We start from the raw sequence: 13,402 nt of genomic DNA, 5'->3' as shown, positions 1-13,402 counted from the left end.
GCCAGCATTCCTCCTTCGTTATTTCCAGAATACCAGAAAAGGTTCAAGTCTTGATGGCATCTAGATCATACGTTTTGGTCGGCTTGTATTTGGTTCCTGATTACTATACGACTGAACAATCGGCTATTTCGTTTCGTTCAGATTGGAACCAGAAGCTCCTAAATCAGGCTGAACTGAATCATCGGGATTTGGTTCGTCTTTGGATTCAGGATTTTCTTCAGGTTCTTGAGGCATTGGAATCGGGGTAACTTGCAATCCAAACTCATCGACGAAAATTTTTTTTGAGATTCGTCTTCTTGCTCACTATAGCGATGCTTAATTTGATTTGCATGTGATCTGATGAGTTTCCTTCTCCCATGCCAATCATTCAAAAGAACGTTAAAGTTTACTTCGCCGATAGATTCAATGATAACCCCAGGAGCCCATTTCCATTTTGAGTTACTTTGGTAGACCTTCGCATAAACTTTGTTACCTGCTTGTAAGGTCCGAAGTACTGCAGCATGCCTGCGGTACTTCGGTCTATTTTACGTGTACTAACAATAGATTGTTTGGATACATTGTTCAATTTACTTATCGTCTTACTTTGAATCTTCTAGTCATAAAGAGTAGTAAATAGCACACTATCATTTTATATAAGTTTCTTATTTAATGCTAACACAACATTATGTTCGTCATAGATGACTCAGGTCGAGACGGCCGATGCCCGGCATTAGACCTTTCAAAGTAGCAAAAAATTAGAACAAATTCTATTAAGCAGCATGTTGATCTGTTATACCATATGATCAGTACGCCAAATAACCATTATGCCAAACGGCATTATACTTTTTTTGTGGGTTTACCGGTCGGGTAGCTGAATAGCGCTAATTCTGAACCGGGCCCATTCATGGATCCAGGATATACAATATCAATTCCACGCCTGAAGAACTAGTCTATATTGACCAACTGAACACTGGCGTTGGACCGGAATTGTGCATTGATCCTAAATATAAAATTTGATACAAATTTTACTTACTAAATATGGCTTGATGGTGTACTTAATCTACAATCTTGTTGGAAGAGGAAATAAATATATGTTTTGCATTTGCATAGTAAAATATAAGTGATGAAAGATGAGTGATGAGTGAGTGGAGTATTAGTATGGATCTAAGTAAAAGTAACGAATGTCTGATAAAGCACCAAGCATACTACAATGTAATCTAAGAGAAAGCTACTTTCAACATACAACTAAACAACAATGTGTGGAAGTTTCGGACGCTGTTATCCACGCCATTTGCGGTTCCAAAAGGTAACCAAGAGTATATGATTTCGTCATCATAAAACCAACTGCATACTGCAAAAGAGATCAAACTTGATAAGAAGATCGCTTCTCTACCCTAGATCAAAGTGCAATATATGTTGTAGCATGGACAATGCCTGACAAGTTTGGCACACTCAGAAAGAGGAACATATCCATTTATTGTTCCCATTATGTGTATTGTTGCCCCTTCTTGTCAGACATTACCCATGGCACCATTAGTGTGCATCCTTCTCCGTTGAGTAAGGATACAGACAAGCCCTGGGACCGTGACAGCATCATTCAATCTGTCTCAAGGTTCAGTTCAGTCTATAATTTAATCATCAATCGACTTACGAACGAACAACGCTTGCAAATTAGTGAATTTTACTATCAAAATTCATGCTCGGTTAAAAGAGTGTTGATCGTAAAATTTTGATACGCCAATACGTAAAATTGCCGCATCTGGAGTGAAGATCAGCCAGAAGCATTGCAAGAGCTACCGATGCATTCCGAAAAAAGTCACTGTTTGGTGTGGATTATGGGCCCGTGGCATCATCGGGCTGTACTTCTTCAAAGGCAGCGATGGGCGTAACGTTACTGTGCATAACGAGCGCTACCGTGTGATGATTGACGATATGTGTTGCCCAAAATGGAAATGGCCTGACAAGCGGTTTTAACAAGACGGTTCCCACATCCCACACGGCACGCGAACCAATGACCAAATTGAGAGCCGCCTTCGTTTAGTTTTGTAAACATCCTCATTGTTCGATTCATAGGTTCAGATCGCCTTCCTGGGTTTGACATCCTCAAGAAATCAAATTGATTTCGATTTATGTGTATTCGGCCACTTTCCGGTACCGGAAATCGAGACTGTTATAGACGAGATCGGTTTATTTGTTTATTTGTTTCTTATGATTCATCTGACATAGGTTGTCTTAATGAATAAAAATTAATTAACTAAGTACACTAAAATTAATTTTCACGATACACAATATGGAAAAAGTCAAGTAGACGTTGATGAAACACACGGGACGACATATTAAAATCGAAATACTGGAAAATCTCGTTGAATCTTGTACAGACAGAGCGAAAAGGTTCGTGCTGTCCATAAACCGTATTCCTTGATTCCAGGAGCAGAAAGTTGCGTTGACGAAGTGATCTTTCCGGTGCGTAGAGATTTAACCGCATTAGCAAAGGTGGGCTGTCAATATCCCCCAAAAGAAGTTTAGCAGCAAATGTAGCTTGAGCAATGATTCGTCGTGTTTCCAATGGCTCAAGATTCAATAGACGACATCGATCGGTATAGGGCGGTAAATTCAATGGGTCACGCCACGGTAGCAGGCGCAGAGCGTATCGCACAAATTTTCGTTGAACAGCTTCAATCCTAGTATTCCAGAGAGCATGGTAAGGACACCATACCACAGCGTTTGACTGAAGTATAGAGCGTACAAGTGAGCAATACAAAGATCTCAAACACAACGGATCCCGAAACTCTGAGGCAATCTTCATGATGAAACCGAGTTGACGATTGGCTTTGGCTAAAATTTCGTCATAATGAAGTCTAAAAGTCATTTTTTTATCCAGAATGACACCAAGATCCTTTATATTCTCCACTCGTGTCATGGATCTTCCCCCAATGAAATAATCGAATATGACAGGATCAGTTTTACGATGGAAGGAGATGATACAGCATTTCTTTTACATTTTACAGATACTTAAACATAAATAGTTTTTTGAGCACCATTCAACGTACGTTTGTATCATTCCCTGTAACTCAATGCAATACAGGAGACATTTGACAACTTTAAAGATTTTTGTGTCATCGGCATAGGAGAGTCTGCATTCCGGTGGTAACAGTAGCAGAAAATCGTTCATGAAAATCGAAAACAGCAGCGGACCAAGATTACTGCCTTGCGGAACTCCGGACAGGTTTGAGAAAACTTCTGAAATCGAGGAGCCAATTTTTACACTGACATAACGGTTTGTTAGGTATGATCTGAACCATTCCACGCTCATCGATGAGATTCCCAGTCGTTGCAATTTTGATAGAAGAATTCCATGATCCACTCGGTCAAATGCTGCTTCGAGATCCATATACGCTGCGTCGATTTGCCATCCGCCTTCCATACTCTGCACACATATCGAAGTGAACAACATGAGATTAGATGACAACGAACGTTTCGGATAAAACCCATGCTGATCGTTGTCTATGTAGTTCCTACAGCTGGCAAAGAGGGAATCGTTCACAATAATTTCGAACAGCTTTGAGCAAGCACACAAAGACGTTATTCCTCGATAATTGGAGACATTGCGTTTATCATTTTTTTTGTGAACAGGAAACAGATAGGAGAACTTCCATCGAGAAGGAAACTCACATTGTACAGTTGAAAGGTTAAACAGTCTTGCTAGTGGATAACTGAGAGCGCCTCCACAACGCTTCAGCACAGATGAGGGAATACCGTCGGGTCCAGCAGCGAACGACAACTTCAATTTGTTCAATGCGACTCTAACCATTTCTTCGGTTACAAGCGGAATATTGAAATTAAAAATATCATGAGGCACATCTGTAACTGCTTCGTCTATTTGCATCAGTGTAGCAGAACTTTCGTTGAATGTTTATTTAAAATGATGGGCAAATAAATCGCACTTTTCCTTTTCGTTGCGGGCCGTTACATCGGTTAAGTACATAGAGTGCGGGAGGCCAGCCTCTCTCCTTTTTGAGTTAACGAAGGACCAGAAACGTTTAGGGTTTCGACGAAGATTCATTCCAATACGTTTAATATAATAATATGTTAATATGACTATCAAATAATAATACTTTAGAGTAATTTTGGGTACAGTTTCGAAGATTTGTTACGTGTTTTGAATCGTCACTATAAACGACGGTTTCTAATTTCTGACTTTTATCACACTGTAATTCCGAAAACGGAAGTCGAATCTAAATAAAATGGCACAACCGTCTATCAGACCAAAAGATCAAACTTAGATTTCAAAGAAAGCTTCAACAATCACTAGGAAATCGAAGTGAGTTATGATATGGAGTTTGTCATCAATACTTCCGGTGCTGCCGGATCCGGGAACCGGTAGTACCGATATCCGGTTACAACCAACAAGATCTGTAAACCTACATCACTAGCTAGAAAACGCTCATGATATCGAATTTTTTTACCACTTACAACTCAGTGATTCCGGAACCGAAAGTTGGGTCCGAATGAAATTTAATAGCAGCCTGTGAAACTATATGACCTTTCATTTGAACTAAAAATGTGACATTCGGTTAAAAATGGGTGCCTATTTTTATCAAATTGAGGACCTATTTTTATCACAGACATTTTGTTATCCCGTCGAACTGAGTCGAATGGTATATAACAATTGAATTTCCGGGCCCCGATTGAAAACTCGTTTTCAACAGTGATTTTTTTTACGAGAAACGATAAAACAAAGAACAGTTTTTTTATTAGTATCCGTTATGTGTAAATAGCTAAACAAACTGAGTAAACCGCAGTTAACCTTAGGTTGAGTTTCGACGTAGGACAACGTCTCTGTTTTCTACATTCAAAATTCGAAAAATAAAACATTTTCGATATCATTACACTTACTGCTGGGTAGTATCTTTACGCATCGATTTGAGTAGGCAAAATTTGCATTTCAAATAGCATAAACGCTACTATTTAAACAGAGCATCTTCACATAATCGGAATTACTGTTGAAACTTGCACTCTGTGTGGCTCGGTAATGCTTACTGTGCTCATCAACAAGTGGGCCTTTTCTGTGGACTTATTCTACGCGCCGTTCGCCGTTAATCGAATGCTGAATTATCTTGATCAGCACCTACAAACTTAACGGCTCTTTTCAGGGCAACCAAAGTTTTTAAAGTATTTTTTTCGAAAGTATATTTCGCATAGAAAACAAAAAACCGGCCGCAATATAAACACACTACAAATTAATTTCGCTTCATAACATTGTAAGACCCCATGTTTCTGAAGTCTAAAAATCATAAATTCCAAATTATAATTGCTTTCATATGCTATATGCTCATATATTTTTCATGCGATATTCAACGTCCAAATAAAATGACTACATTATGTCTTCAAATGAAATGTATTAGAATGATACTTATTATCGAAAACAAAAACAAGCTGCTGGGGGCACCGCCACATTTATAGTAGTAAATTGATTATCAAAAGTCGATAAAGCTCATCACAGCCCACAGTCCAGCTCTCTGTTTCAACCACCCCGCATCCCTACCGCTCCATGGCTATATATTCCAGCACCGAGTGCCGTCGCGAGTGGATGCGATGCGGGGTGGAGAAAGAACCTAACCAAAGAATCTTCCTTTTTGCAACTCTCGCACGCCTATAGCCAGTGATGGCGTAGGAACGAAACAAAAATCAGCTTCGCGTGAGCTGGTTCGCTCTCTTTTCCTCCCTCTAGACGGTACCTGCACGGACACATCCAGCGGCACATCACAGAGACACGCGAGAGCAGACCGGCGTTAGCAGGAGCAGCAGCGAACACAGAAGCGCCGATTTAACCTTGGATTCCTGTGTGTGTGTGTTTCTGTATGTTTCTACCATTCGTTTCTTCTCTTTCTTCGATGTTAGTGAATTAATTTCCGTACGTTTTAATCAAATCATCGACTGCTTAAAAGAGAGATCGAAGGAAAAGTGAATCCAGCGAGTGTAGGAAAAAAACGGAGAGGCAACCAAAGCAACGAAAGAATTCGAATGGTCGCCGTCTTCGTCGTCGTCGTCGTCGTCGTCGATGGCAGTTTTATAATACCAACAATAAATAGCTAGTCCTTTCGTTAAATGGTGCAGGTGTTTGTGTAACGACAAGTAATAAACAAACCCCAAAATAGTGTGAAGAAGTAGTATGAAGAAAGGCCATACGGTTACTGGTTAGTGGTGAAAGGTGTCGGTTCGTTCCTTCCAAATCTCGTCAGATTGCATTCGGATAAGTGAACAAAAGTTCCACCGCGGTGCAGTAGATGTTCTCCCCCGTCGAAGTGGGTGCCTAGTTCTTAAGTGAATTTTTGTTCGCTTGGTCGAAGGAAAACGGTAATCCTGGACGGCAAAGGTGTGTTCTGTGCACTGTGGCTAGAACACGAGCAACCTCGGAAGAGGCAGTGTGCCGATCGTCTCTCGCCTGCGCCGCTCGTCAGTCATTATTGCCGTCGGTGGTGTGGAGTCCGAGTGTGTGTAATTGTGTGGTTCTCGGTAGATTTATAGTTCTTATCACCTGGTGTATTGGTGGATTACTTCAACCGGAATACAATCGAACTCTCAATGGAAGAGTGGTGCTTGAGATCGGGAGCTCAATTAGGGTGAGTATTGCAATTTGTCTCTACAATATTCTTCACAATATTTCTTTACCAGTATGCACAATGCATTCCTCAAAGTACTCCTAAGAGTAGACAATAGACAGCCAGACGATTCATTGGACATAAACTACATAATCATCAACATGGGCAGGCTCTCAAAAGCAGACGGAAAATACCGAGGAAATTAACATCAACAAACAGATACATATGGCATATGGCTGTGCGCAAGAGTGCATTGCAAATACACAAATACAAGTGTAGACGTGCGGCTCCCCATCGACTGTCCCGTCAAGTAATTCACGATTCCGAACAGGCCTATGAATGGGGTACGTTTAGTGAAACAACAACGATATCTTTAACAATAGCGCTCCATATGTCTGTCCAACTGAATAGTACTTAAAATGTATAACTATGCAATTTTAACTGCAACAACGAATTTTATTTAGATTATCTAATTTTTTTGCCCTCACCAACCGCAAAACGCTCTTCCGATGTCAAGAACATGACGACGTGTAGAGAGTTCGGTCGTAGCTGAATTATGCGAGGACACGGGGCAGTCATTTCTTGTTTTAACGAAAGACTACATAGTCGATGTTTAAATGGAGCTATATAGGTCAGGTTTTAAGCTTCGCTGTCCCAACAAGCAAATAGTACTATAGCCAATTTCGCTTTGTTATTCATCATTGCATTCTACTCTTCATTGTCACGTCACTTGGGGTTACTGCATTGGATGCATCCATCACCCGACATGAGTTTTATTTGGGTTAGAAGGATTCTGCATCTGATCAACTTTATTTGATGCTAGAGACGTGGCTAAGTACTGATTATACAATATTATTCTCACTTAGTTTGAAGTGTACATAACCAACTATGGGTCTGTTTATCGGAAACTCTACGATGCGTTGGAGATGCGCATTGTTTTTTTCTGAGTGAGTCGATTTTTTGCTTGCCAACTGTGTTTCAGTTGATCAATTATTATTTTTTCCGAATTGGGAAATCTTGTTTTCCATTTGAAACAGATGATTCACATAATTTGCTATGTGTGTGTTAAGTGTGATCTTACTTTTTATAACATTGTTGCAAAATCAACTGTCACCAAGGTTTGTTTACAGACAGGAAAACTATATAGGGTGTCAATAGATTGCAAAATGTTGATAATATAGACCAACTGGGTCAAGCGAAAGCCCAACCTCTCCGTCCGAGATGTTGCAAGCAAGCTAGGAGTGACATTTACAACCTTTGCTCGAAAAAACCATGGTGCTATGATCAGGGTGGCTAGTGACCGAGAAAATCGGGAAAACCGGGAAAAAGTCAGGAATTTGATTTCACCGGGAAAAAGTCGGGAATTTTAGTGAAAAACCGGGAAAACTATTACTAGTTCACCTATGAGTAACAGTTGTTAGCATAATGATTTTTTTCAACAATTGAAAAGTAGGAGACAATACCCAAGTTTGCGTTTGAGCGAAATGTTCAGTACAAGTGTTGAAATAACTTATTGTCCATTGGAAATTTGGCCAACACCCCATGTCTCGTCCAACGATTTTTAGAGGCTTGCAGGCAGTTTTAAATCAAACAGGAAGCATCAGAGTTTTTTTAGTTGTTATCAATAACAGCATAATGAAAGCTCATTTTGAAAAATAAGGATAATTTGGATACTTCTGTTGCATTTTTATTAAATTTTGAATAACTTGCAAAATTTATGGCAAAATCTCAGGGTAACATAGGGAAAATTTTTAATAAAATTATTGAACATTTTTAGGAGCCTTCATGTTTTTAAGTTTCATCATAATTTGTCTCAGTAATGTCATCTTTAAGCAATACTTGTGTTATGCTTATATTTCTGTGAGATGTCAAAAGGACTCGCAAGATTGGAAGAGTTGTTGACTTTGATCTTATTCACCGTTTACAGGAAGTTTTTGAGTTCCTTTTTGAGAGTTGAAACTGGTTTCTGAGGACTAGTATAGAATCTTAGAAAGATTTAGAAAATGGATTGATTTGTTCAGTGAATCTATGTTTAATTTTCTTTTAAAGGTCCTCAACTATTCCATAGTAGGATCACAAGAACGTTGATATTGATTTAGATAAAGGTGAATTGATCTGCTAGAATTAGATCAATTGCAGAAAAAATTTTCATATAGATAAATTAGTTGGGCAATTGGAAGTAAAACTGGTTTAAAACCAGCAGATAGTTTATCATGAAGAACTCGTACTTTCTGATTACTTACGAGCATCTAGAGTCCTATTAGGAAAAGAACAGATCGATAAATTGTGCATTTTAACTGCTATCATTCGATTTATTTGCCCATCAACGCATTGAAATCGTAAACATTGTTTATTGACTAACAGATACATTAGAAAAAAATGGTGTTTCAAAAGAGCAAGTCGTGGCAGCCGAACGGTTTTGCGAAATCTTCTAATACACACATCCAATACATCTAATGATTTCAAATTCAATTCTATTACATGAAAATTTAAAATTTTTGATCTGACAGGACTTTGTTGATAATTGATTTTATGGTTTTCATCACAATCACAGCATGATCATTCATCTGAGGGTATCGTTCATTGAACAGATGTGCTTGCAAGCGACATAATTTAAAGAGTATATGTCCATATAACAATTTATTGTACCATGGCCGAAGCCCTGGCAATGAAGATATTGAGTTAGATTACAAAATGATTTGAAGTTGCAAGCATAGATTGTTGTTATTTTTTCTGAGTGGCAAGCGTCCGTTTTTGGGATTGTTGTTCCTTATTGATTTATTTTCAATCATATGTATACCAAAAAAAATAATAAAAACAGTCATGTGCACTCGGAAGAAATCGGTTACGTGTAACCAAAACCCCTGAATGACTTGTAAAAGGCTTTATGCTTTCCTTATATGCACATGTTATAATGAATATTATCTATTTATACATCGAAATGCCTGGAAAGTATGAGAAACCTCAATTAGAGGGCCTATTACAATAATCATTTTTGGACATGGGATATCTGTTTAAAGTTTGAATTAAAAAATATTAAAAAAAAAACTAAACAGGAGCGATTTGAGCATATTTCAAAAACCGGGAATTTTTATCTAAAAAAACCGGGAAAAAACCGGGAAATTGAAATCGGCAATTCACTTGCCACCCTGTATGATGCTTTTTTCGTATTATTCATACTATCATATTACTGTAGAATAACCAAAAAAAAAACATTCATTATTTAGAATTACCAAAAAAAACCTTTTTCAATCCACCTAGTGGTGTAATGATGCCTTTCTCATATTACTTAAATTTTCAAGAATATCACTAGAAGATTCTGTGAAGAATTTTTTTTTTCAATGTTGAATAAAATAAAAAATTTTCTTTGGGTATAAACTAACATAACCTTTTCAATTTGTAAACAGTTATGTCAAGGTAATAAGAGTTTTTCTCTATTTTGCATCGTCGCACTAAATGATTAAACACACCTTACCCTATAGTTCTGGAACCGGAAGTCGGATGCGGATGAAATTAAACAGCAACCTATGAGACTATAGGAATTTTTATTTGAGCCTGTTTGTGAAAATCGATCAAATCATTTCTGAGAAAATTGAGTGAGTCTTATTTTAAACTTTTTGAACACTATTTCCGGTACTTCTGGAACCGGGAACTTTTAACAAGTATAGCAGAAGTCGGTTCGTTTAGTAAGTAACTAATATAGCTAACAGATTGAGTCAGATTGAAGCCAAAATTGAATTTCCCATTTTTTGCATCGTCGCTCTAAATGACGGTGTGAAATTCAATAGCACCCTATGGGACTATGAGATTTTTTATTTGACTCATAGTGGCATTAGTTGACACATACTCACACACATACACTGCTCGGCTCGATGACCTGTGTCGAATGATATAGAGCCCTCTGTGCCAATTTCCACTAGTAAATTTTTTTTTGTTTCAATTATAGAGGCTTTAACATCTTAGGTCATTCGCCTCTTCGGACCAGAAAAACTTTCTGACCCTATGTGCGGGGTTGGGAATCGAACCCAGGTGGGCTGCGTGAAAGGCATCGACTATCCCATCACGCTATACCCGTCCCCCTAGTCCATTTTTCAAGAGATTGCATTAACTTTCTATATGAGAAAGGCAATAAGTGTACTTTTATAGAAAAGCATCGTTATCATGATCTTGTAATAACACTAACAAGTAGGTAGGAATTGGACGAAAGAATTAAAAATTTTCAAAAATATAAATTTTAATGTGGCTACCCTACACGCTATACGAAATTGAACAAAGCACGCTGCGAACTGAGCAACGCCGCACGTACCGTTGCGTACTAGTTTTGCATCGTCATTTTGAATGACGATTTGATCGTTTTGACACTCATCGCCCTATAATCCGGAGGTCGGATCTGGATGAAATTGCACAGTATATTTAAAGACAATAAGAGCTTTAATACGTGAAAATCGGCTTATCCGTTGCTGAGAAATCGAAGTGAATTCCGTTTTTGTAGCTTTTCTTCACCTTTATCGGTGCTTTCGGAAGCGCAAACCGGCGACTAGTAGTCCCAAAGTAGTTTTTTATATTCACTAACTAACAAGATCTGCCAACTAGATGAATTTAGCAGAAAGTTTTATGAAAATGTGCATCTCGTTTCGCCATCGTTTGTGAAAAAATACTCATCAAATTGAAAATTTTCACTAATCACACTATAATACCAGAACCAGTAGTCTGATCTGGATGAGCTTTTCGGGGACATTTTAAAGAATTTCAAGACCTTTTGTTTGCTTCTTAAAGACTGTCCCAGAAAGTATAGACGCAACCAAAAACCGCTGCCATTTCGCAATGGTTCAGAATCTGTCAATTTTTATGGCTGCGTCCAGTTTGTTACACTCTTCTCTAACCACTTGTGCAGTTGTTTATTCGTTTTCATTAGTTTGTTTCGAAATGCGTGGACTTTCAGCAGAACAACGTCGAAAAATTGTGTACAAATGGTGCACAGAACGCGGACTGTCACTGAGAAATATAGCAAAAATGGAAGTAGTAAATGAAAAAGCCCTGCGAATTGCAATCAGGAAGTTCGGTGAGGATAACAGTTTTGAGGATAAACCGAAAACGGGTCGAAAAAAAGGTCCTGCCAATCCTCAGTTGGATAAACGTATACTGAAGGCGTACGAGCAAAAAAAGGAGGTTTCAGTTCGGGATGTGGCCAAAAAAGTGGGCACTTCGAAGTCAAGTGTTCTTCGTGCTAAAGAACGTTTGAATCTTTCAACCTATAAGAAGCAGAAACAACCAAAACTTAGTCCGAAACAAGAAGCATCGATCAGACCGAGGGTTCGAAAGCTGTACAATACGATTCTTGCTTGAAATTTGAACTGCATAATCATGGACGACGAAACCTACGTGAAACTCTATTACACATCCTTGCCGGGACTACAATATTATACGGTGCGAGAAGGGCAAGTATTAAACCAGTCCGAGACATCGATTGAAGTCGAAAAATTTGGTAAGAAAGCTATGGTCTGGCAAGCAATTTGTAGTTCCCGGAAGAATGCAGAACGATTCGCAGTATGTACGAGCAGAAGTAAATTCGGTAACCCCTAAAGGATGCCAAACAATCTGCTAAACCCTATTTAAGGTGAATACAGAAAGGATTCATTCACTCCAGAAAGAACGATGAACCCTTCTGATTACAGCTCCTTACCACATTGGGTGAGAAACAAGAGAATATCCTTTAATTTTATCTCCGCATACACAGACTCAACCATGTATGGAGAACCAAAAACCCGGATACGTAGCTGCGTCAATGCGGGACAGTTACATATCAGATGATATGAAGTACCATAATCGCATTCACACAAATCACACGAATAATACTCAGCACGTTGAATAGTAGCCATGTGATAATTGAGTTTGCAATGTCCAGTCAGAGCTCTGACCAGAATACTGCAATGATGCTTGGAGAAATGCAGTAGACACTTTGACATTTTCAGATTTAAATCTGGTAGAAATGCTTTTGTCTGAGCGCAAGTTTGCAAGCTGCGCCAGTAGCTGGCATGTTTGGATGCAGCCCAAGAACGAATCTTGTGCTTTATCCAACTAGTTGAAAGTGGTAAAGCTGGTTCAGGACCATCGAAATCATTCGTTGCACCTGCTCTAGCCAACTCATTAGCTTATTCATTTCCAGTAATACCAGAATGGCCGGGTACCCATAAGAAGTAAACAGCATTTGAAATGCTAAGGTCTTCAATTTGAGTTCGACATGCGATCACTAGATTCGACCGTGAGTCATTCGAACTGAGTGCTTCTAAGGCTGCCTTACTGTCGGAACAAAAAAAAATTCGTTTACCACAGATCCTCTGCTGAAGTGCCGATTGTACTCCACACAGATTTCTGCTTGGAACACAGTACAGTATCTACAGTATCGCGTAGATTTCTGCTTGGAACACAGTACAGTATCTACCAAGTGAATGAGACTGCTTCAGCCTCATTTCACGACAGTAGACACCAGCACCAGCACGACCATTCAACAGAGAACCGTCCGTATTTGTTTCGCCGGTCTAAGTGAAGGTGTACAATATTTAACACATTTTACCATATAACTCCGGAACCTGAAGTCGGATCCGGATGAAATTCAGGAATTCCGTATGGCACCGTGAGACCTTTCATTTGAATGTAAGTTTGTCAAAATGGGTTTAGCCAACTCCGAGAAAACCTAGTAAGATTATTTGACACATAAATTGACGCATACATACACACACAGATATCGCTCAGCTCGATGAGCTGAGTCGAACATGACAATTGGCCCTCCGGATCAATTTTTACTAGTCGATTTTTCATAA

General features: G+C 38.9%; 1 protein-coding gene across 5 annotated transcripts in view; it reads left to right on the top strand.

Annotated features, from left to right (window-relative positions):
- Positions 1-13,402, top strand: part of LOC131427278 (nuclear receptor-binding protein homolog) — a 162,386-nt gene that overhangs the window by 16,366 nt on the left and 132,618 nt on the right. For 3 of the 5 annotated variants that reach the window (XM_058590315.1, XM_058590316.1, XM_058590319.1), the window contains exon 2: positions 5,881-6,602. The gene's annotated coding sequence lies outside the window, so the exon portion shown is untranslated. The remainder of the gene's footprint in view (positions 1-5,880; positions 6,603-13,402) is intronic. The other 2 variants (XM_058590317.1, XM_058590318.1) reach the window with 1 other exon arrangement.

The sequence above is a fragment of the Malaya genurostris genome, chromosome 2 (genome assembly GCF_030247185.1).
Source record: "Malaya genurostris strain Urasoe2022 chromosome 2, Malgen_1.1, whole genome shotgun sequence".
Classification (NCBI taxonomy): domain Eukaryota; kingdom Metazoa; phylum Arthropoda; class Insecta; order Diptera; family Culicidae; genus Malaya; species Malaya genurostris.
This window is presented reverse-complemented; position numbering and strand designations above follow the sequence as displayed.